Source organism: Pollachius pollachius (genome assembly GCF_949987615.1).
Source record: "Pollachius pollachius genome assembly, chromosome: 9".
Lineage (NCBI taxonomy): Eukaryota > Metazoa > Chordata > Actinopteri > Gadiformes > Gadidae > Pollachius > Pollachius pollachius.
Genome location: NC_136942.1, coordinates 583,412 through 607,567, shown reverse-complemented (window position 1 = coordinate 607,567; position 24,156 = coordinate 583,412). Strand labels below are relative to the sequence as shown.

At 44.4% G+C, this 24,156-nt stretch overlaps 1 protein-coding gene across 2 annotated transcripts in view; it reads left to right on the top strand.

Moving 5' to 3' along the window:
* The first annotated feature begins 7,981 nt into the window (after nucleotides 1–7,981).
* LOC307080729 (rho family-interacting cell polarization regulator 1-like) overlaps nucleotides 7,982–24,156 on the top strand; it is a 41,160-nt gene continuing 24,985 nt past the window's right edge. Inside the window, exons 1-2 of one of the 2 annotated variants that reach the window (XM_079743594.1) lie at nucleotides 7,982–7,995; nucleotides 8,306–8,430. The gene's annotated coding sequence lies outside the window, so the exon portion shown is untranslated. Of the gene's footprint in view, nucleotides 7,996–8,305; nucleotides 8,431–16,007; nucleotides 16,681–24,156 lie in introns of those variants that run through there. The other variant, XM_079743593.1, reaches the window with a different exon arrangement.

Below are 24,156 nucleotides of genomic sequence, written 5' to 3'. Positions count from 1 at the left end.
TTAGATCCTAGACACATTATGTCCAACATTGTGGCCGTTTGATACTTGATATTTGTATTTATATTTTGTTTGTGATGTATTCTGTATTGTTATTGTATGTGTTTCTAACATGAATATAAATGCAAACAGGTTACAAGGTTCAAAAGCTATGTTAAAATAATTTTATGTTTAACATTCACTAATGAACATCTTCAGTTAAAGATTGAAACTTGGTCCATATTTAGGGTAAGGAAATGTACTTCCTTATCTATTCACAGGGTCCCAGAAAAGACTTGAGGAAAGTCCTGATTCCACCCTACAAACCGCCATGAGCCACACAAAACCAAGTAATAAATACATTCAGAGTAACAGTGACAGTTGATTCAGAAATGGAAAAAGGTCAATTGTATATTATGGCTTTGAATGATCATGGTCAATTGAAGCATCTATACAATTCCAGTGAAAACATTCTTGTTTGTTGTATATTCCTTACCAGGTGCAAATGTCAACTTGAGGAGGAAGTGGGAGACTGCTGAAGTCCAAGCAATTGAAAGACATTTAATGGACTACATAAGGGGATGTAAAGTTCCTGGAAAGAGGCATTGCACGTCTTGTCTTTTGAGTGAACCCGTCACACTGAAATGTCGGAATTGGTCTAGCATAAAGTATTACGTCAACAACCGTGTTGTTGCCCTGAAAAGAAAAATGAGCCAGTAGGTCCGAGCAGAGCAAGGCTGTTCTTGCCATTCTGCTTTTGCTCAACGCAACATGTTATGTTCTAAATTAAATATGTGTATGTATATGTATACATAATTGACTTGAAAACCACTATATACATAACATGAAATGAAACCTTGAATAAAACATTCATTGGAATTAACTTGTTTGCGACATGGTTTGATTAAGTTGTACCCATAGTACCCATATTTAATTTTTGTCCTGATATGTTAGTTTGGATAGGAAAAAATTGTGTGTCTATGCTTGTCCCAAAAAGTAATATAAATCTGACAGTGTCTGACAAGTAAAATATAAACGGATGGCTATTATAAGGATTTAAAAAAAAAAGAAAACTGTTTTTAACTTGTCTCTACGACCTTCAGAAAGGCACATCCCCATATGTAGGTGGTTGGTCATGTGTCCCATCTTGTCACAGAAACAAGTTGTGTGTGTTATTTCATGAGAGGTTAAGCCAAAAGGTCAAATGATTAGCCTTCTCAAGGTCTGGGTAAAGTTAGGCCAGTGCTTTGTGAGAGATTAAGGTTTGGGATTACATGAGGTTAGGGCTTTTACATATATGTATATGCTTATATGCACAAACTATATCCATGTGCACAGTACAGCCCATTTACCATTACAATGACACCTACACACAAGTTTTACTAAGGGATAAAGGGATATAGTTAAGTGGCTGCTAGAGATACTAATAGTTCTGTGAATATACTGAATACTTACATTCCAAGTCTTGAAGAACTGTGGGTCTTCCTCACGCAGGTATACCGGGAGGGCACGAAGGGCTACCGTCTGCTTCATATTGACATCGCGCACTTGCTGGAAGAACAAGCAAAAATGAATACAACAGATTTCCTTCTTCTTTCAGTATGGATGTGCTGACCAAATTTCATGGCATTTGGCCAAGTGCAAAGTGTTAGACAGACAATGACACCCTAAGGCCCTGCTGTCCATAGGGACCTGAAGCTCAAAGTTCATCTTTGACTCACCTGGAGATCATACATGGGGATAACTAGATATAGTTATCCCCATTATCCCCTTCTGCCTATACAAGGCCACCAGTCCAGGTGTATGTTGGTCAAGCACAGCATAGAACTGGTTCCGTAGGTTGACGTTTGTGATGCGTTGGAACTCAGCACAAAGCTACAAAACCAAAAACACAAAATAATAATTATATAATAAGACTAATACTCGATTTGCAACAAAAACACATCATGTTCCGTTAAAATACATTGTTGAGCAACATGGTCACATGCAAAGTCATAGTTCTTACCCACAGTGAATAGTGGCATTTGCTGTTCCATTTGAATGTGATACATATTCAAAATGTGGCCTAGAAATATGTGTGAAGAGTGGCAGAAAAGAGAAAGACCGTGTGTTTTACCTGTGATTCAATCCGAAGAGCCGGCCATTTCCCGAAGAAGTCAGGTCAGACACAATATTTGGAGTAAGTTCCATGATGTTGATGATTCATGATTCCTCTGATGTCCGGCTCCATCTCCGTCGTTGCAATACGAAGGACATCATGTAGATGGCTATTTGTAAGCCTGGATCTCAGCTTGGATTTGTTGATGGCCTTGGTGGAGAAGGTCTTCTCACAAGTATATGTGCTCCCGAATAAAGAGACCATTCTGATGGCATGCTGGCGCAGTGCAGGGTATGTTGCTGGGGAAAGTCCTTTGTAGAACTCGATGAGATTCCTGTCACGATATGCTGCTCTGGCCCCAGAGCTCTCCTGTAGGTCGATGAGCTCAAACTGCATTTCTGCAGGCTCTTCCGCAGGGACACGAGAAAGGATTTTGGAAGAGGTTGATTGACTTCTCGTGGTTCCTGAAGTCGGAGAAGCGGTGCTCGAATTCCTCTCCTAGTTTTTTTATTCGGTTTTGGTTGCGGTCTGAACGCAGGTGACGCAGAACGTGGCGCCGATCTGTGTCTGTTTCATCTACGAGCGCCTTGCAGGCGGGAAAATGGGTTAGATCTCCCTGTTTGAGCTGTCCCTGCAGCAGTTCAATTTTTCTCTGGAAAGCTTTGACGTTGTCAAATAGTGTGGAAATAAGCTTCCCATGGTCCTGCAGCTTCAAATTGAGATTGCTGAGACAAGTGTTGACATCAACAAGGAGCGCTAGGTCACAGAGCCATTTTGTGTCACTTAGCTGTGTCAAATCCTGTCCTTTTGACTCCATGAACTCTCTTATTTCCTTCCTCAAGTTAAAGAAACGCTTCAATTTGGCACCTCTGCTCAGCCACCTGACAATAGAGAAGTATATAACGTCACCAAAATGTGCCTCCGATTGCTCCAAACATGTCTTGAATTGGCGGTGATTCAGACCTCTGGACTTCAGGAAATGAACTGTCTTCACAACAATCTCCATGACATGTTCTATTTCAAGCGTTTGAGCAGCGAGGGCTTCTTGGTGTATTATACAGTGATATTTGATCAGTTTCTCACCTCCGCTGTTGGCCACTTTCTCGAGAGCAGCGACACGGCACCTGCCTTTCTTCCAGCCATTGCCGGTGCTCCATCTGTTGTGACACCGACCATAGATGGCAGCAGTTGACCTGACTTATCAAAAGTCTCTCTGTCTGTCTGTCCGTGTGTCTGTCTGTCTCTCTGTCTGTCTGTCCGTGTGTCTGTCTGTCTCTGTCTGTCTGTCTGTCCGTGTGTCTGTGTCTGTCTGTCTGTCCGTGTGTCTGTCTGTCTGAAGCGCCTCAACACGTCCACCCTGAGGAAGAGCTGGGAGGTCCAGCTGAAGGACGTCCTCATCAACTATGGCTTCCCTGAAGGTGATCGGTTCCCGTTCCCCCGCCCACGCGGCCTCCAGCAGGGACCCCGCGATACGATACGATATGAAAAGCCATTGTGTAAATACTGATATTCTGTAAACATTGTGAGCAGCATTTCAATCTTTTTGTTTGGTTTCGTGGTGGTTTTGGTTCTACAGGTCCTCAATGCAAATGGACTATTGTTGAGTACACTGTAGCGCCCTTTATAGGAAGTACTGATTTGAGTCGATCTGACAACATTGCTTAATCAAGCATTGCTTAATCAAAGTATCCCGATTCTCCTATGAAAGGATTCCTATTTCCCCAGCAGTGTCCCTGCTTGCTCTGCTCTGAGTCAAACCCCTTCACCCACAGACATCGTAGCTCCATTCATGGTGGTCATCGTTCATCGTATGATGTGTGTCTAACCTGAGGACCATGTGTGTGTTTATCAGTGTCTGATGAGCCAGGTGTTCAACGTGGAGGGGTCAGACAACGGTCTGGACCTGGTGGTGGTCAGCCTGTTGACCTTTGGCTCCTACCCCAACGTGTGCTTCAGTGGATCCTGACCCGGGATGGAGGCGACGCCCTCATCCACAAGACCTCCGTCAGCTGTCCCTTCAGCAGGACGCCACGCCCTCATCCACAAGACCTCCGTCAGCTGTCCCTTCAGCAGGACGCCACGCCCTCATCCACAAGACCTCCGTCAGCTGTCCCTTCAGCAGGACGCCACGCCCTCATCCACAAGACCTCCGTCAGCTGTCCCTTCAGCAGGACGCCACGCCCTCATCCACAAGACCTCCGTCAGCTGTCCCTTCAGCAGGACGCCACGCCCTCATCCACAAGACCTCCGTCAGCTGTCCCTTCAGCAGGACGCCACGCCCTCATCCACAAGACCTCCGTCAGCTGTCCCTTCAGCAGGACGCCACGCCCTCATCCACAAGACCTCCGTCAGCTGTCCCTTCAGCAGGACGCCACGCCCTCATCCACAAGACCTCCGTCAGCTGTCCCTTCAGCAGGACGCCACGCCCTCATCCACAAGACCTCCGTCAGCTGTCCCTTCAGCAGGACGCGACCTTCCCCTCGCCGTCTTCGTCTTCGGGGAGAAGGTCAGCCGATAGTTGGGCTCTCAAAATGACCAAATGTCAAAATGTATTGTATATTATCAGAAAAAATGTGAGCAAAATTGCGGAGATCGGTAATCTGGGAAATTACAAAAATCACAGCACAATATCGTTCCCCAAATGTATCAATATTAATAACATAAAAATGTTTTGATTGTGATTGACAAGGTGTGTGTGTGTGTGTGTGTTTGTGTGTGTTCTACTGCTGAACTGTGTGTGTGTGTGTGTGTGTGTGTGTGTGTGCGTGCGTGCGTGCGTGTGTGCGTGCGTGCGTGCAGCTGAGGTAGTTGGAGGCGGGGATCCGAGGAATCAGTCATGTGACCGTAGACGAGATCCAAGAGAGAGACATCAAAGCGAATCTGGATCCAGTGGAGCTTACTGTGATCGTAAAGTTTAGATTTAGATGTATCATATATTTTATACGGTGTGTATTTAGTGTTAACACTCTTCATTATGTCTTGGTATCAATAAAGTTAGGTCAATGTGGCTCCAGGTGTCGTAGTCATTGACGTATATACAATTATCATTTTAATCCACAAAAAACATGTGTAGTCCGGGCCATATAAAGACTGGGACCAGAAAATAATGACTTTCTCTCCATTGAAACCCCTTCCTATTTTCGATCTCATAGGCCTCTGGTCCTCTACCGCCCCCCTCTGTGTCATCAGGTAGGGCGGAGCCAGACTTTGTGTACATCGGAGGTTTAGCCCTGAGGGGGTCTAGGGGTCCTCCCCCATTCTAGTCCATTTTAGGGTGACCTGCTGGACATTGGGAAATCCTTAATCCCATAGCCTACATTTTCAGTTGCAGGGCCTGCTCAAGACTATACTGTTTAATGGAAAGAAACAATAACCACTTAAATACTGACTTCTTGAGATTTTATGTAAACTACAATGGCACAATTGAGACTAACTTTTAGTAGATTCAAAGTAGGATTGCAGAGATGGATTGTTTGTTTGCTTGTTTGCTTTTTTGTATTTTAGAAGTGGTATGCCCACTGTGCTTAGCCAACAATAGGCCCATGATTTTGTAGCTAAGTATTATCCATGCTGTTGCATGTCCGTTCCACTAGATGGCAATGAAGAAGCTTAAAAAAAGATCCGGGGCTTTTGAAGTGAGATTCGGGGCTTCAGTCCCTAAAGCCACCCTGTCATCAGGGTGGCCTACATTGTATTTGTATTTTTATTCTTAAGCGTACCAGTGGCATAGTCATGAATTGTTTTGATTACAGGGGACGTTTATATTGCTAAAAGTAGAAGAAAATTATAGTTATCAAAGAGCGCGTGTTCCAACTGGCCTGGTGTGCAATGCTGCCTTGTGCCAAACCTGCCTTACTACAATCGTTTAGTAACACCGCTAACGAAGTGCTGTGCAATGACTTGTTTTATCACGTAGGCTACATCAATACTTTTATAAATAAGCGATCACAATAAAATATGTTTTATTTTGTGGCATTACCAAACAATTTCATACCGTGACTCATTTTGTGGTTGTACCTTTGGCATAGACGCACCAAATAATTTGGGCAGTAAAATGTGTTTTGGCAATACGTTATCGAGTTAAACATTTCTCCATGTATATTGTTGATGTAGTATTCCCCTTTCAGTCTTTGAACATAGATCAGATGAAACAGACAAGGCATGCATGTACTATACTCTTTTGTTGTTTTGGTGAATTGTTCAACCACCCCTGCTGAAGGATCAGAAGACCCCATGGGGAGGACAGAAACCCCCCACGTTTGGACCCCACTGCATTGACAGCAGGGATGAGGGAACATAACGCACGCTCCGCATTCTAGAACCCTAATATAGTGTGGTTCTGTTTCTGATTTAATTAAGAAAGTGACGTGAACGTATTTCTACAGTGGACAGTCTAAACAGAATTGATTCTCAGCCTTTACAGACACTTTTCTTTTTCCATTTTTGAGTGCTGGAGTTCTTGTGTTTACTGTTAATGGCCAATTCCCTTTTGGGCTAAACCCCCTTATGCGTAAAAAAATAAATAAAAAAAAAGATGTAATATGTCCATATAAATATGCTTTTTGGTTAATGGTTATAAATCAGGGTGTAATCGGCCTATCATCCCGCCATCTGGTTGTGCACGACATAAAAGACAACATTACCCCCCCGCCCCCCACCTAAAGCATATATTATGTAGCTTATATTAAACTGTTTACATGTATGTTTGAACTGCTGTTATAGCTGTCAGGTATGACAGAAAAAATAGGGAATGCACTCTCACCTTTGTGAGAGATTCATAACCTGTGGTTTAATCTCCTCCAGCTATAACTCCCCTCGAACACACACACACACACACACACACACACACACACACACACGGAATTGGAACACGTCCGTGGAAGGAGGTACAGTGGCGCCCCCAAGTGGTGGTCAGGAGGGGCCCAGCCACCATGATAATGTCTGCTTACGTGAGTTGAGGCTCGAAAAGGGAGTGGTTGTCGGTGAGCCTCCAGCGACAGTGGGGGGTAGAATTGATCATTCATGACCTCACCCAGCTTCTGTCGCGGTCCTCTGTGCTGAAGTCTCTCCCCAGCCACTGGGGGGGGAAGGCTGCTCAGTCCACATATCAAATCATTGCAAAAACGTGCAGACCCATCTGGCACCAGTACGGCCGGGCTGGGCCAGGTACCTCCATCACGCCCCATAGCCAGCATCTTCTTTATTTCTTCTCTTTATTGCCAAGCGGCAGGACCCCCACCCTGAAGACCCCCCAGACCCCCAGCCTGATAGACCCCCAGACGGTCCATGTTTCGTTTCAACAGAGACTGTTCGTCTTAATTGGAGCACTGAGCCTGTACTTAAACTAGGATGATCAAATATGAGTTGGACACTAGACGGCGTATGTTGTTTATGCACAAAAACAAAAAGGTTTTGTTGTTGCTCATTCATGACAATTCACATCGTACAATATCCAACCAGTCAAAGTAGGCTTGAATAATGAATAAATCATGTATGAAAAATTAATTAATTAATCACATATTCTAGCCTTCGACCTATCAAATAGTAATCTATCTATTTACGTAGCCTATTCTACCATCATGAAAACACCAAATAGGATATTAAAAAGGAGCGTTCAATACTATATTTCTGGATGAAAAGAAAACCTAAAAGTTTGGATGATATCAGCATTACATAAAATATGATCAGTGGTTTCAAATGTGATAAGGATGTGGCAAGGATTACAATGGGGGGGCAGAGAGACGCATTGTCATCCTTGTCGTGGCATTTGAGAACAAGGCAATTGCCTTGTCACCCGCCTTCATAGTGCTCTTAAATACCACCCCCTGATCTAATTGTTGACTACACATTTTCTCGGTTTCACTGCTCGTCAATGAAACGTAAACGGTCGTTGACTCGTGAAGATACCGTAGTTCCCAACGGTAACTGAAATACAATGGTTTGCTTTTGAGCCTTTGGGAGATGGAGAGGCCGACTCTTGTCTTCAATTAATATAGATTGTATTATCATGTAACTTGTAGGCCTAAATTTACTGATACCAGATCTACCTGTATTGATATTGCACTGTTTGAGGGTCAGGCTGATTAGCAGTAGCAACTCTAGGCAGACTTTTATCTTGTGTTAAAGTTGATCTCGGAACTAAGCCAAATACTCGTTCATTCAGAAAAACATATTTTTCTGACTTTTTTTCTCATTCTCAACACCTCGCCTCTGGTTTGTTGCTTCTCCCAGTAAAGCAGCTGATCATCTCGACGCTGCTGGCAACACAGCTGCCCCAAACTACAGTCGTGCTCCGCGAAGTAGGATACGCCGTCCTGCTCTCTTCTCTCACGTTGCCTGACTACGTTTTCACAAAGGTAAGAAAAAATATATGTTTTGTTGAGAATGCATTTCAAATCAGTTGTGTTTGGTGAGAAACTTGGTGGACACGGGAGCTTTGAGGTTTGAAAGCGAGTCCGCGGCGCTTAGCTTTGATCGGATGTTCGTCTGATCCGTGTTCTAGTCGATGCTCCATCGGCTGTCATATTTTGATCTTGTTTAGTGAAACTGCATGCAACGGCATTGGCCCTAACAATGAATTTTTTATATTCGGATACACCTGCGTTATAAGTCTGTCCTCTGCCTCCTTGTTTGTTGACACCTGTAGGAATGATGTAAAAGTTATTTTTGAGTTAGTACCACCACGTCTTCGAAGTAGTTGTACAGAGAGATAGATGTAATCACTTGGTTTATAATAATTATTTCATGAAAACATAACACACACTCACACACACACACACACACACACACACACACACACACACACACACACACACACACACACACACACACACACACACCCCTGACTCCTCCCATTTGAATGGTGGGAGTTTCCCTCCACACCACTCCGAGATATCCCCTGCCTCCTTCATTTCTCTGTGTCTGCTACGTTTACAGTCATTAACTGTGCTTGCTGTGATTAATGGGGGCTGATCCCATCTAGGGGTAGGGGGGCTGTTTGGTACATGGTGTTATCTGACAGTTTGTATGTGGTCTTCACATAGAACTATGCCTGTCTTTGTTTGAGTTTCAACCAGAACCAAATTCACATTACAACTCCATTCCTTGAGAAGTGATACCTCTACCTCTACTTCACATTCAGTTGTAGATGCCTGCTTTCTCCAGTTTGGGCGTACTTGCTTTTAACTATACTTTCAAAAACATACGTCTGTTTTTTTTCAGATGCTAAGAATGTTTGAGGTGAACAGAGGCCAAAGAGAAGAGTGTGGTTGGTAATCAGTAAAATAAGACCTTTGTATATGATTTTAATACCACCTTTTTAAAAAAACACATCTAGAAAGTACTTTAACATACACAATAACATTTACAAGCAGGAAAACAAGACGCAGCAATGTTGTCATTTCTAATCTAATCTAATCAATTTAAGAAGGACGTGAAAATCCATTATAATCAATAGACAAGATAGTAGAAAAGATCAGACAATGGAATTTGCTTGTTCATGTACAAGCACATTGTGTTAAGCACAATGCAGTTAAGCAACAGTGGTTAACCATATATTTAGATCAGAGTTTCAGTTATCTCTAGTCACCCATTAATTTGTTCCTTTGTGTCAAGGTAAAATCAATAGTCTAAAACTATATCCATGATGACTGATTGCTTGAAACTTATTTTGTTGTGTTTGGTTTTGACATGCTGTTCCATTGGCACTTTCACTATTTTTTTTAAGTTGTTTTACTATAAATCACAATATGATATAGTTTCGTGACCCCTGCCATAGAGCATATTATTGGCTTGAAATTGCATACCACAAACTATCTTGTACTTCTATCTAGTTGGAATTGTAATGCAACAGGCAATGTTGTGCATGTAAACTGGCGTACAATGTGGCTGATAAGAGGGCCGTTCCAATGGGATCAGGGTGTTTGTCTGGGAGGGAAGGTATGTGTGGATGTGTGATTGTGCAAGACAGCTTGCAGCACACCCGTCGGGTTATGTCGAGCAGACTGAGAGCATTGAAGACTAAGGAGCAGTGAGGAGACTAAGGAGAAGACTAATGATCATTCGAAGGAAACAGCCATTTTAGCTACAGTGCACTGAGGTCTGGTTGCTGTTACTGTAAACACCATGCCATTGAGTTGTAGAGGAGGGAGAGAGAGAGGGGGGGGAGAGAGAGAGGGAGAGAGAGAGAGAGAGGGGGGAGAGAGAGAGAGGGAGAGAGAGAGGGGGAGAGCGGGGGGGAGAGGGAGGGGGGAGAGAGGGAGAAAGAGAGAGGGAGAGAGAGAGAAAGAGAGGGGGAGGGAGAGAGGGAGAGGGGGAGGGAGAGAGAGGAAGGGAGAGGGAGAGAGAGAAGGAGGGAGAGGGAGAGAGAGAGAGAGGGAGAGAGAGAGGGAGAGAGAGAGAGAGGTGTTTTCCAAGCCCTGTGTGTGTGAGAGAGGTCAGAGGAAGGAACGAGTGGGGCCAGAGTGTGTGTGTGAGGGCAAACAACAGCCATGGATGGGAAGCGGACAGAAACTGTTAAGTCATCAACTATGGCTAATGTTTAATTTTACCAGTTGAATGGTTTGCCATGTTGGGAAGAAGGGAAGAGTTTAAGCTTATGGACTTGGTCTTATCATCAATATCGACACAACCAAGCCTTTTTGCAATGTAAAAAAAAAAAGTATCACTCACGCATAGTCGATCAATGACGTCATCCATTAACCACAATATAGCTTTTTGATGATGAGGCAAAGTTGTGGTGTGTTGGTGTTGACTCTAGGCTAAAGTCTCCCACCAACCAATGCATTGCTGCCTTCTCCATTGGTTCCTGGACTCTTGGCAAAAGAAAATCGTTCATCCTTTAAAGAAGTGTTGGCAGAGGAGAGTCTTATTGTTACAGTGACTGATAGTGATCATAACAGACCCAGCCTCTGTTGGTACAGATGGAGGGAGAAAAAAAAAGATCACTTCCTGTTTCCCTGGCAAAAGTGATGCGTGTGTGCAATCGCGTGTGTCTCTCTCTGTCTCTGTGTCTGTGTTTGATCCCGTGCCACAGAAAAAAGGGAACATTGTGCTGCCTAAGCAACGGGACTGTTATGCAGAGTGGACATCACGGGGGATCTTTTCAATGAGTCTAGCGCCGCAAGGAGCACCCAAGTTCACAAGCTTTCGCTGTCACGCAGCAACATCACGGACGCCCTGACCCAATGCATTATTTCATCAAAAGAAGATAGCCCAATCCATTAACAGTACTCTCTGTAATGAAACCTACGCTTGAAAGTCATTGTTCCCTAAACTATGCCAGTCGAAGGAACACGATCTTAATTAAGTATTGAATTCAGTATTCTGAATAATGAGACCAATAAGAGCCGAGGAGTACCCAGTACCGGTCTCCAGACGACCTGAGATGACGCGAGCGCTTATGTTCTCGGTTATCAAGATTTTTAAAATATGAATTGACCATAGAAATCAAAAGGAAATTCGTACTATTTTGGCAGTCGCCACCATGATAATCACAGTTAAGGTCAATGTAGGAGACATGTGGGTGGGCTTTACAAAGACAGGAAGTCAAAGGTTGTAATTTCCTGTTTGACTCTTGCTCTCCCCTGGGTCATTTCCGCTGGCCTGGCCACAATGGGTGCTGCACATTTCCTTGCTGCTCATCTGCCCATGTGGGTGTTCATCCAAGTCTGTTATAGGGGGAGAGAACTGCATACTTGTGAATTTGTACCCATCCAAAGAGCCAAGGTGAGGCAAACACAGAATTGGTGTTGTCCACACAGAACAGAGGTGGGCGCTGATGGGAGGTGGGGGGCCTGTTTGAGATTTGTCCTAAAACACTGCAAGGTGCCTAGACTCATGTTGATGCCCCTTTTTGGTTTTAACTGTTCACTTAAATAGAATTGAACAACAAAAAGAAGATTCACTGCAGGTTGAATCTAACCAGTACGTCTTCAATATTTGTATTAAATTGGGATTAAAATGCAAATTTACACCAATAAAAAACAACAAGCGTGTACACATATTATTCCCACAGGCAGGGCCGTCGGACTGCGGGTATAAGGTGCACAGTTGTGTGGGGGCCCAAGGCAGAGGGGGGCCCATGGGAATATATATATATTTTTTTAAAAGATTGTCTTTAGAATTTTCTACCATCCCCAAGTGGTAGGAGCCCCCCACCAGCCCCCCGTCAACAAGGGGCTGGTGGGGGATTCCGGGGGGGGCCCATCAGTGCCTCCTGTATACAGGGCCCAGAATTTGGTGCTACGGCCCTGCCCACAGGGGCTTCTCCTAAAGTTAATGTTATTCCAACTACGAATGGTACCAGACGGCAGTACCGCGTCATTCCAGAGGAGGGCGGCCTATAACAAGGAAAATAATATTAAATATTCATGTCAATTCGCGCCCGTCTCTTGTCAAATCAATGTCGTACCTCGTTCATCGCATTTTAAATGTAGTTTGACCCTTACTTTTTAGGTGTGCTGGATATTGCATTGTTCCCTTTAGATTTAAGGCGTTTTAAAATAAATTATTTTTATAAACATTTTAAAACATTTTAAATATTTATTTTGTTTCATATGCTGCATTCCCTCGTCCCCCTTATGATTAATCTGAACCAAAATGTTGCACTATATGAATTGTTTTCATGTGGAATTTCGCATTCATCTTTTTGACCTCTAAAGGTCACGCATATTTTATTGAATATGTTTCGTGATCAATATGCAGGCATTGTATCGACCCACCAATATTTTATAGCATTTTCTTTTTAAACCTGGTACTCAATGCAGCCTGGCTGGCTATGACCTTTCCTCCCCTCAGCTTGGGGAAAGGTTGCATTCCCCTGGGTGTCTTGGTCCGTCCTCTGGCTCATCTTTTCCTGGACCCTCCTCTTTCTTGTCGGCCTTATTTCCCACCCACCCCGGCAGGGTCCAGTAAAGATTCATATAACCCATTCCTTATCTGATCTGAATATGTGGATCAGTCTTCCCTGACTCTTGAACGGTATCACACAAAGTAGGCTGCGGTCAACCTCTTGGTTCACTCTCTGGAACTCTAACTGTAAGGTCTGGCACTGCCTTTCCTGGACCGCCTGGTTTCTTCTGGCGTGCGCTAGCTCCTGATGTTTCCCAAACAAGTTGAATAACCTCTTTCCTAATATCTCTCTTTCCAACAGCGCTTTTATTCCTTTAGCGCTCTTCCCTCCTGAAGCCTTGTTCGGCCTCTGGCGTGCTGTGTCTGTTTTCTTCCTGAAATGTAATTGCCTTGTTATTAAGATTTCAGTTTATTGTGCGCTTGTTTTTATTGCAGTGCAGTGGCTTCCCACCCTACCCTATTGCACTCTTGGCCATTCCCATCACGCATCCCTTCTCAACCTTTATTTACTAGAAAGGGTTAATGCCCTCTGAATATGGGCTTAAGAAGAGATGGAGAGAGCAGGACACAGCAGGAGAGAGTAGGACACAGTAGGAGAGAGTAGGACACAGTAGGAGAGAGTAGGACACAGTAGGAGAGAGTAGGAGAGAGTAGGACACAGCAGGAGAGAGTAGGACACAGCAGGAGAGTAGGACACAGTAGGAGAGAGTAGGACACAGTAGGAGAGAGTAGGAGAGAGCAGGAGAGAGTAGGACACAGTAGGAGAGAGTAGGACACAGTAGGAGAGAGTAGGACACAGTAGGAGAGAGTAGGAGAGAGCAGGAGAGAGTAGGACACAGTAGGAGAGAGTAGGAGAGAGCAGGAGAGGGGTGAAGGGAAATGGGATCTGTGACATATAATGCCTGGTAGATCACTTGACCTCCCTTGAGAATTGGTATTTCTACACACACACACAAACACACACACACACACACACACACACACACACACACACACACACACACACACACACACACACACACACACACACACACACACACACACACACACACACTTTCTGAGGAGGAACAGATTAGGGGTCAGAGGTGAATGAAGAAGGACCAGCAGGGAATAAAAAGAGCCTTGAGGAAGCATCTCACTTCCTGCCTGGTTCACCTCCTTTCATCTCTTCTGCTGATTATTTTCCCAGTCGTGACCTCCCGTCTTCCCTTTTACATATTTTATTGTGTTCATTGCATAATCAATTGCTGCAGACATCTTATTTCTTCCTATAAATGTCAGACCTTATCAAACAGCGTTAATCACTGGGAGGTTTCTGGAACGAAACTCGCGTTGAGTTGCCTGTTTGGGTCACATGACTAAAATCCAAACATCCATGATGGTAGGGGAGGGGGGAAGGCTGTAGTTCATGAGTCATGGAATTGTATGTTTATTATATAAATATTAAAGTTTTAACCTTCAATTATTTCAGCTTGTATGTACACAGATATTAAACAAAACAGACCCAACACTTTGTCAAGTCTGTAGTCCCTGGCCCACATCCTATGCTTCATACACTCACTGAATTGAGTCACTGTGCGGACATTCAGAGAACCTTCTGAATGATGTTTACGCACAATGCCTTAATCAATTGAGGTTTTTACAGAGGAAAGCGTGTGTTTTTTTTGCCTGCTGTGTAACTCCCTTCATCAATGGGTACGTGCACACACAAACACAAAAACACACAAATACACACTCCATGGTTATTTTATTGTGGTAGTCGCCATGAATTTGTACAATGTGACTACCATCAGCTTACAATTTAACTTTAAGTTGAAGCCAACTGCATTAATATTTCAATTCACTTAATGGACTATAAAAAGGTGTGTGTCTCACACGGCCACTCACTCCCTCACTCACTCCATTACCTGAGCAGAGGGTCCTTGTGTGTGTACATTCCTGAAGCCAGATTAGTGTTCAGAGTTCATCTGGGTGCATGCAGTCCATGGGTGCCTCACCAGCGCTGTAGTGGGTTGCATAATGTTGGGAGCAGTGACATTACAATAAGCCTGTTGTCGGCTGTGTAGATGGATACTATGGCCATATGAATGAGTGCCACTGAACACACAGCATCGTATATAAACCCTGTGTGTACATATTTTTGATTTGTCTGCAAGTGTCTGCTTTGATTGATTGTTACAATCAGCACTGGTTAGCACAAGGCTTTACAACACATTTTACTTTAGTACACACACACACACACACACACACACACACACACACACACACACATTAGTGGTCCAACTTGAGGCGGGCAGGCGGCCTCACACACTTGTCCCTCCCCATTCATTGCATGACATCACCCAGCCAGGGTTGCCTTGGTAACCGGCTATTCATCTTAGCGTGGTCTGGCATAGGCGGTGTCACACACACTTACCCTGACAACGGTGCGTAGGAGAAAGTGTGTGTGTGTGTGTGTGTGTGTGTGTGTGTGTGTGTGTGTGTGTGTGTGGAGGGATGGGGCACTGAAGCAAGACTTCTATTTATTGCTGAGTGAAGAGAAATATTTTCTTTCCATAATCGTTTGGTCACACTATCTCCCCTGAGACGAGAGATGGGACAGATGGAATAAGGTGTGTGTGTGTGTGTGTGTGTGTGTGTGCGCAGTAGGAGAAGAGGGAGATTAGAGGGAGGATAACAGGGGGGCAGCTATTCAACAGGCTGTTGTTTATAGTGTGTGTGGAAAAAAAAAAAGTGCTCCGGCCCGAGCTTGAGTCTATAATCAACCCTCCATGATCTTTCTTCACCCAACGTCAGACATCCACGCATCATCTCCATCCATCCAATTGTTTCCGTGTGACCCGTTCAATGTTATTAAAACGTTGTATGATAATGAGCCACCACTTTAGCCGCTGAACCACTTGCCGCCGACCGCCCATCCCCCTACCCAACCCCATCTAAATGCGAACACCCTCCCGGGGACAGGGACGGAGAAAGAACCGGAGATAAAGAGGGGGAGAGTCGGAGAGAGAAAGAGGGAGAATCAGAGAGAGAGAGTGTCAGAGAGAGTCAGAGAGAGTCGGCGGGTTATTCATTCATCGTCAGGAGTTTTGCGCAACGAGACGACACTGCTTTGTTTAGTGATTTGCAGAACAAGGGTCGCATTTCAGATTATGTGTCTTGGAGGGACGTCTTGCACCGGCTCGGACCGGACACAATCCGTCGGACTTAGAGTGAAGCAGCGTCCGGAATCTCAGGACTCCCAATTAGTCAGCTGCAACCTTTTGCCCACAAGCGCCTTTTGTCACCCCAAATATTTAGCGCGGCAGGCATAGAGACATTATCGCAGTACCGAAACCTCTCGTTAGATAGGTAGACTACGGCGGTTCCAGAAGAACTGAGGACGGCTTATTCCTAGGTCTCTCCTCCAGTCTCCATTGCAGCTTTGGAGATAAGGATTGGAATTGGGAGGGGGTGTGCGCTACTACTCGGTTGACAGAAGAGACACACCGAAACACACACACACACACACACACACACTGTGACACACACCTCACACAGACCAGGGATTCTGTAGCTCGGTGTCCACATTTGGGGATCTACTTATTTCTAAGAATATTCTTCGACGGCGCCAGTAACAGATGGATATGGATACGTCCGCTGAGCAGCACCCATGAGCCCGCGGGACACGTAGAGACTTTGCGGCACCGTCCTGACCGAGAGTTTCAGCTGAAGTGACAACGAGGGAGAGAGGACAACCTCACCGCAGCAATCATGTATGTTGGTGGAATATATTTGTCGTCATCTGTTTCTAGCACGTTCAAGTTTGCTTTACATATGAGACTATCTAGGGTATAAGGATTTGCTATGTGGGCTAATTTACAATGTAGAAAAATCACCCTGTGGAAAATAATCGTGGCTGCCTAAAAAAGTTGCAGGGATAAATTCACAAAAAAGGGACGAAATAATGTTTTAATTTAGGTCAGGATGCTTTTTCTTGAAATATATCCGAAAAAACAACAACACTATTTGTCGCGTGTGTACGTGTTGGCCTATCCGTGTGTGTGTGTGTGTGTGTGTGTGTGTGCGCGCTTGCGTGTGTGGGAGAACGCACACATGGCTATCTCCTCATAAAGGGTGTATGTGTGTACAGTGCAGGGCAGGCCCGTGCAGTCAGTGATTCTGACTCTTTCTAATCACGCACGTCAGAGCTAAACAGTCATGTACTCTATATTAGCAATAGACGGTGGACTTGAGTCATACATTTGAGAGATCCAGTTGACAGACTTCTAGAAAACGGTAGCAAGTCCAAACAGAGCAGTGATGCAGGCGCTATCTCTCCATCTGTCTTTTGTCTCATGGGCCAAACCCATCCGGTGCGTCTCGGGCCCAAAGGAAGCTGAACTTTGCTACATTCTTCACGGAATATGACTGGACATTATTACCATGCATTCTCTGTGCAGAGGAAATTACCTACTCCACGCCCCAGAATCCTTCTCTATATACCTCCACCCTCTCCGCCAGATCTCTATTTATAAGTCCTGCTTCACCATGACTCAATGGGTTCCTGTAATGGACTTTCAATGGACCCCTGGACCCCAGTCCCCAAACCCTGGCTGTTCCTAGCCAGGTTTTGCCCAGATCAATAATTTTCGGAGGTTGGGACACCACTGGCAGCACGTGGCACTCTGAACATTAACTGATGTGATGTTGGACATGTTGCTCTGTTGTGTGTGTGTGTGTGTGTGTGTGTGTGTGTGTGTGTGTGTGTGTGTGTGTGTGTGTGTGTGTGTGTTAGACGCTTTTCCATTTTAATCGAAGCTGTGGGGAAGATGTGTTGTTCTTCCGGAGGTCGTTGCCTATAAATTAAAGCGTAGGTTAGCTGTGGTGGCTTCAGCTGATTAACAGAACAGCGTCCGGTTGCTATATCTATTCTGATTAGTAACAGATCTGAGTGGGTCTTGCAGAACAACAAAGATTGACAGCATTTCTGACATTGCTTGAAAACAAAGTGTGTGTTATGTGACTCACTTACTCACTCACTCACACAAACCAACACAGACACGGCTGAACACGCGCACACACACAAACACACAACTCATACAACAATAGTTCCTTTTTAACCTGTCCTGCATCCGAGTGTGGGAAGACAGGTACCCTCACAAACACATGCATACAAACCCACATGCACAAATACGCAGGTGACACACACACAGACACAAACACACACACACAGACACACACACCAGGTCTGCGTGTGAACAGTAGCTGCTTTGTGCCTGCTCAGGGCTGAGCAGATGGGAGCAGAGCGCTCCGTCAGAGGAGTTAATTCAGCTAATGATCAGGTAGACGCCGTGTGTCTCACGGAGACAGCTTCCCCGTTCCCACCGAGCTGATCCATCGCTTCTGGACTCTCGTCTATCGATTCCACCCATTCCTCCGGGAGTGGGTCCACCGCAGCCATCGGCCGATGATGAAACATTCAATTTGTGTCAGATGCCTGCATTCTTAGGGGACTGGATAGAGGATTGTTGTAGATTGTTCTTTTTATTTGTTTTATAGCTTAGCTTTTTGTGTGTGTGTGTGTGTGTGTGTGTGTGCGTGTGTGTGTGTGTGTGTGTGTGTGTGTGTGCGTGTGTGTGTGTGTGTGTGTGTGTGTGTGCATGAGCTAGATGTAAAGGTATCGCTCCCCATACATAGAACATGCCGCATGCTCTCTCTGAAGTTAATCACTTCCTGTTGTTGACTGCACTTCCTTTAAAAGACTACACACACACACACACACACACACACACACACACACACACACACACACACACACACACACACACACACACACACACACACACACACACAGAGTTTACAAGGCCATAAGGAGAGTTGAGGAGTTTAGCTTTAGGGTGCTTTGGATGTTTTTAATCTGTGTTATACTCATTGCTCTACTCAGTTTACTCCAGGGATACCCCTATGATATTAAGTTGTACCAGACAGTGGGGCCTTCAACAGTGTCAAAAACATATGCATACCGTCATAGATCTCACTGCACGTATACTAATATATATACCGCCTCCAAGATGATCGAGCCTCTCTCTCCCCACACAACAAATGTGAACTACTGACTTTGAACTAGAGCCTGCTAAGTCACACCTGTGGACATTTAGTGTTAAACTGCACTCGTATGCTGTTTTCGTTAACCGTCTGTCTGGTGATGGGTTTGTAACATTGACAAATACATTTCTTTGTAAAATAGTTGAATGTGATCTCAACAACTCCCCTCCTTCAAGACCAAAGCATTTGTATTTACTTTTATACAAAACAAATAGCTTCTCCCCTATCTTGACCATGTTCATCTATGCTCAGTGCCAACCGAAGTGCTGCATGGCTTCATGTTGGATGTAAGAAGCAGTGAGTGAAGAGAGCAGCCATCATGGTGGCCAGTAAGACACCAGCAAATGGTCAGGTTCAATCACTGTTATTAACACGGCAGGAAGACGACTAGTTTGGACTGTGACATGACTTGAGATTTGGTGTGTTTACAACAGAGAGCTGTTATTAGTATGGACGGCTGCACTGGAACACACACACACACACACACACACACACACACACACACACACACACACACACACACACACACACACACACACACACACACACACACATACACACAGACACAGACACAGACACACATACACACACACACTGTCGCTGGCCTCCACTTGCTCCCAGGTAAACAAAGTGTGTGTGTGTGGAGACTGGTTGCGCAGGTAAGCTATGTCCAAACACAAACAGAAGTGGCCTAACGGGACAAAGTACAAAATGCTTAGCAGTGCAAGTTAAACCCGCACTGGTCTCTCCCAACGAGGACAACTGCCGCTGCTAAAGCTGAATATGTTTCTTTTCCCCGTCCCTCAGACTCCAGGTAAATTGCATTGTAATCCTCACCAGCATGTGTTGGTACATTTGTATGTCCTCCATGCCTAGCCTAGTGCTCTTCTCTTACCATGGTGGTGGAAAACCTGTTTAGAGCAGTGGTCTGTGTGGTTGGCACCCGGCCCAGCATGGCAGTGGGAAATGTCTGTCTTATCGTTGCAGTCAGAGCAGTCTTCACTCAAACGTGTTCATTAACTCATCTATTTATGTCAGCACGGGGAGAGCGAGTGAGAGCTGGTTTTATCACCAACAACGCTGCCTCTTATTATTTACTGATTATTCATGATTGCAAACCAGGGAAGGGCTCAAACCTTTACCTGGAGCTAAATGTGTTTACAATTCTAAACACACAGCAACTGTGAGGTCTGGAATATGAAGCTACAACTCCAGTGAGAGTCCTGTTAAGATTACTATACTGGAATTCAACATCTGTCTCTCTGTGTCGCCCTCTTTCTGTGTCTCCCTCTTTCTCTGTGTGTATCCTTGTACCTGTCTGTCTTTGTGTGTGTGTGTGTGTGTGTGTGTGTGTGTGTGTGTGTGTGTGTGTGTGTGTGTGTGTGTGTGTGTGTGTGTGTGTGTGTGTGTGTGTGTGTGTGTGTGTGTGTGTGTGGGTCACTTTTTGTGCGCACATGTGTCCCTGATTACATTTTAAAGGAGGGCAGGATAGTACAGTATCTCTGTCGATCCCCAATATCCACAGCCTTGTAGAAAACCCTATGCCCTTATATCTGAAATGACCAGTTGTTGTCCTATTCGTCTTCAGAATTCAGTAAATGTACAGTTCATGCTTTGGGCTTAAAGATCATTTTGATGCAACATAAGGGACACCTCAAACATTTCCCCAAATATGCACGCCATAAAAGGTCAAAGGGGATGTCAAAACTAGTCTTAAAAATGTTTAACATCGAGTAGCAAAAAAACATTTGTTTAAGAATGTAACATACTAAATCATTTGTCTTTAATAACAGCAGTTTATGTACAATCCAGCCTGACCACCTATCATCTCTCCCACCATGGCTTACAATAACAATGTCTGGCCTGATAGCATAAGGGCAGAAATGTTATTGTGAGGCTTAAGGCTTGTATCTCATCATAAACATCTCAAATGTAGGACCTTAACTTAAACATCTATGTTGTAATGGCTTGAGATGACTCTTTCCAACCTAACCTACACATCTCAAAAGCATGTGAATAAACCAGTCAGTGAGAGGACTGGGAGGAGGACTGGTGTACCTCCATTACACCACGTCTTTCTCAGCCTAGTTTCTGCTCCGCAAATCTCCCTTTTCATAATTTGTTTAACTTGGGTCCGAAAAATGGGTCACAAGATCTAATTAATATTTCCTCCAGAATTATTAGAATCATACGCAGACCCAAGGGGAGAGACTAAAATGCAGCAGTCAGAAATAGACTAGGCTTTTAATGAGATCCATCACCATGGACCAAACCTTATTTAGCGAGGTCCCAGAACGACGATCTAAAACGGTGGATTGGAGCTGCTGCTTAAGATAGTGCTGTTGTCATGTCTCTTTAAATATTAGGATATTGCTCTGGTCTGTAAATATCACGGATCAGTTTTACCCAAGATATCGCTTACTAGACTACATTATAATGGTCAGAAATAAAGACCTGTTTGTTTCTTCTCCAAATAGACTGCTTCCGGCTCTCACTAATTATAGTGTTGTCATGTTCACAGGTTCTTTCCAACATGACAGTGTGGAGTGTTCGGTGTGAGGCCGAGGAGCTGGTATTAGATGAGTTATGTCGAATGTCCAGCTGCGTTTCCACTGATTAAGGCTCTAATGGATTAGGGCTGTTGTCATGGCTAGGTGATGACACGTGTGTGTGTGTGTGTGTGTGTGTGTGTGTGTGTGTGTGTGTGTGTGTGTGTGTGTGTGTGTGTGTGTGTGTGTGTGTGTGTGTGTGTGTGTGTGTGTGTGTGTGCGCGCACCATGCTGGGTCTTGACACTCACATGACGCATTAGTGATGCTGTTGTACCTCAAGAACTTATTTTAGCCTCAAAGACAATAATTATTGATACTCCCGGACTACTCTCTTCAGCCAGAAGTACAGACGGTGTGTATTCCGGTTCATATTCGAAGGTCAACCCCAAAAAGAAACCATGTTGTTTTAAAGGTGCACATGAAACATGGCTGTAGCAGAGGCGGTACAGCCTCTCTCCCGACACATTCGTGGGCTTTGGGCTAAGGACACAAAAATCCTCTTAGATTGATTTAATCTCACTGCCTAATGAAGGGCTATGGATATTATATATTTTGACATTTAGCAAAAACAAAAGTCTAGAAAACACTTTTCTTTGTACTGAGAAGGTGATGTGTCTCGTATGTACATTAACTTGGTTAATTCATGGAAGAATATCATTAGGGCGAGATCAAAAGTTTTTTATTGTTGCTGTTATTACTATTTATTACTGCAGGCGGTTAATAAGGTGTTCTATGTGTATGAACTGTAACTGTATTGTTATGTTATTATGTTGTATGTATTGGACACGCTTCAGACACATCTGAAACCAGTTAGCCTACACTAACTAGCTAACTAAGCTAGTGGGGCTCAAGTGACAGTTAAGCTGCTTATTGGCCAGCAGGAGATTACCCTAGGAAGCAGGGGTCACACAGACACAGACACACACACACACACACACACACACACACACACACACACACACACACACACACACACACACACACACACACACACACACACACACACACACACCTTTGTACCCTCACCCTGAGCATCATGTATAACACGGTCCTGTATTATACAATGAGGAATCCAATAATAAAAACAACGATATGAGTCCAGAATGTACAGTAGGCTGACCATACTGTCTAGGGTGTAATCAGTTCAAACGCGGCCCACTGGGCCAGGGGAGTGAGTTCTTGGCTGGCTGGCAGCTACTACAGCCCTCCATATGTCTGGGGCTCCTTCCTAATCCACTCAGTGAAAACAACACATCATCCTCCTCCCCTGGTAGCGTCTACACGCATGTCCCGAGAAGCTAGCTCTCTCCAGCCCTCCATAGTTCAGCGTGTGTGTGTGTGTGTGTGTGTGTGTGTGTGTGTGTGTGTGTGTGTGTGTGTGTGTGTGTGTGTGTGTGTGTGTGTGTGTGTGTGTGTGTGTGTGTGTGTGTGTGTGTGTGTGCGCGCGCATGCGCGCGCAAAAACATGGCTGCTCCAATAAAAGTCTGCCTAATGTGGGACTCAGTTTTTCAAATAAAAGGAACCATATTAGCCATAAAGGTAATCTGTGAGTGGTGTGTTTTAGAATGCTCCATGTAAGCCTAAAAAAGTATTCAACTTTTATTCACTGCCCAGTACCAAATCTGCCAGTCTGCTCAGGCATTCTAAGTGCTAAAAGTTTCATGGATTTTGCTATTATGAGATTCCTCTTTTATTCTGCATGTTTGTATCCAACCACTTATTTTTGTGTGTGAGTGTAGGTGGATGTGGGGGTGGGAATGAGTGAGAGGGCCTAAGATACTCGATGTTAGTAGAGAGCAGGTACAAGAAGATTGTATACATGATGAAAATACTACTACTGTGATGTAGAGGAATGGGTGCTGAGCAGGAGGAGGAGAAAGGGAGGTAAGCGACTACGGGAGGACAGGGGTTACGATAACCGCAGCAGAGTAGAGATTTGCGTTGAACCAAGATTTTTGCCGACAGTGCTGGGCTTTGATTCTACAGTGTTGTAAAATTGATTCATCCTTAATAGACCTTTTTTATGAATCAACCAAGACGAACCTGTACTGGCATTTTTTCTCGAACTTTTTAAGGGCCTCATCAATCTTGAACTTTTGAAAATTGTCCAACCATGACGCTCCCTTTGGACTGAAGAGGTAAAGAGAGGGCGCTGACCCCAGCGGGAGGCCCAATGGGAATGCAACGACTTTGAAGTTTTAAGGCGGAAAACGGAAGTTGTTGATTGATGCTGTGTCAGTTTCTGTGTGTTTGTGTGTCTGTGTGTGTGTGCATGGTGTCTTGTCTCTGTACTTTGTTCCCTTTAAGGGAATGTATGCAAATAGTGTCGAAAGAGCTGTGTATGGAACCTAGAAAGAATAATATATGGTATATTGTTGGAATCTACTTGTGAATCACAAGTTTCTCTTTTAACCCTTCTAGACCAAGTTGGTTTTGTTTTACTGCTTGTAACAGTTCCCTACACTTTATATTACTATACAATATGTATAATGTTTCCTGCACATTATGCAACCATATAATATTTAGGAAACCAGTGTGTTTGTGTAGGAGGGTCTTAAGTACATTTAGCCCTAGAATTTGCTTACTTATCTGTA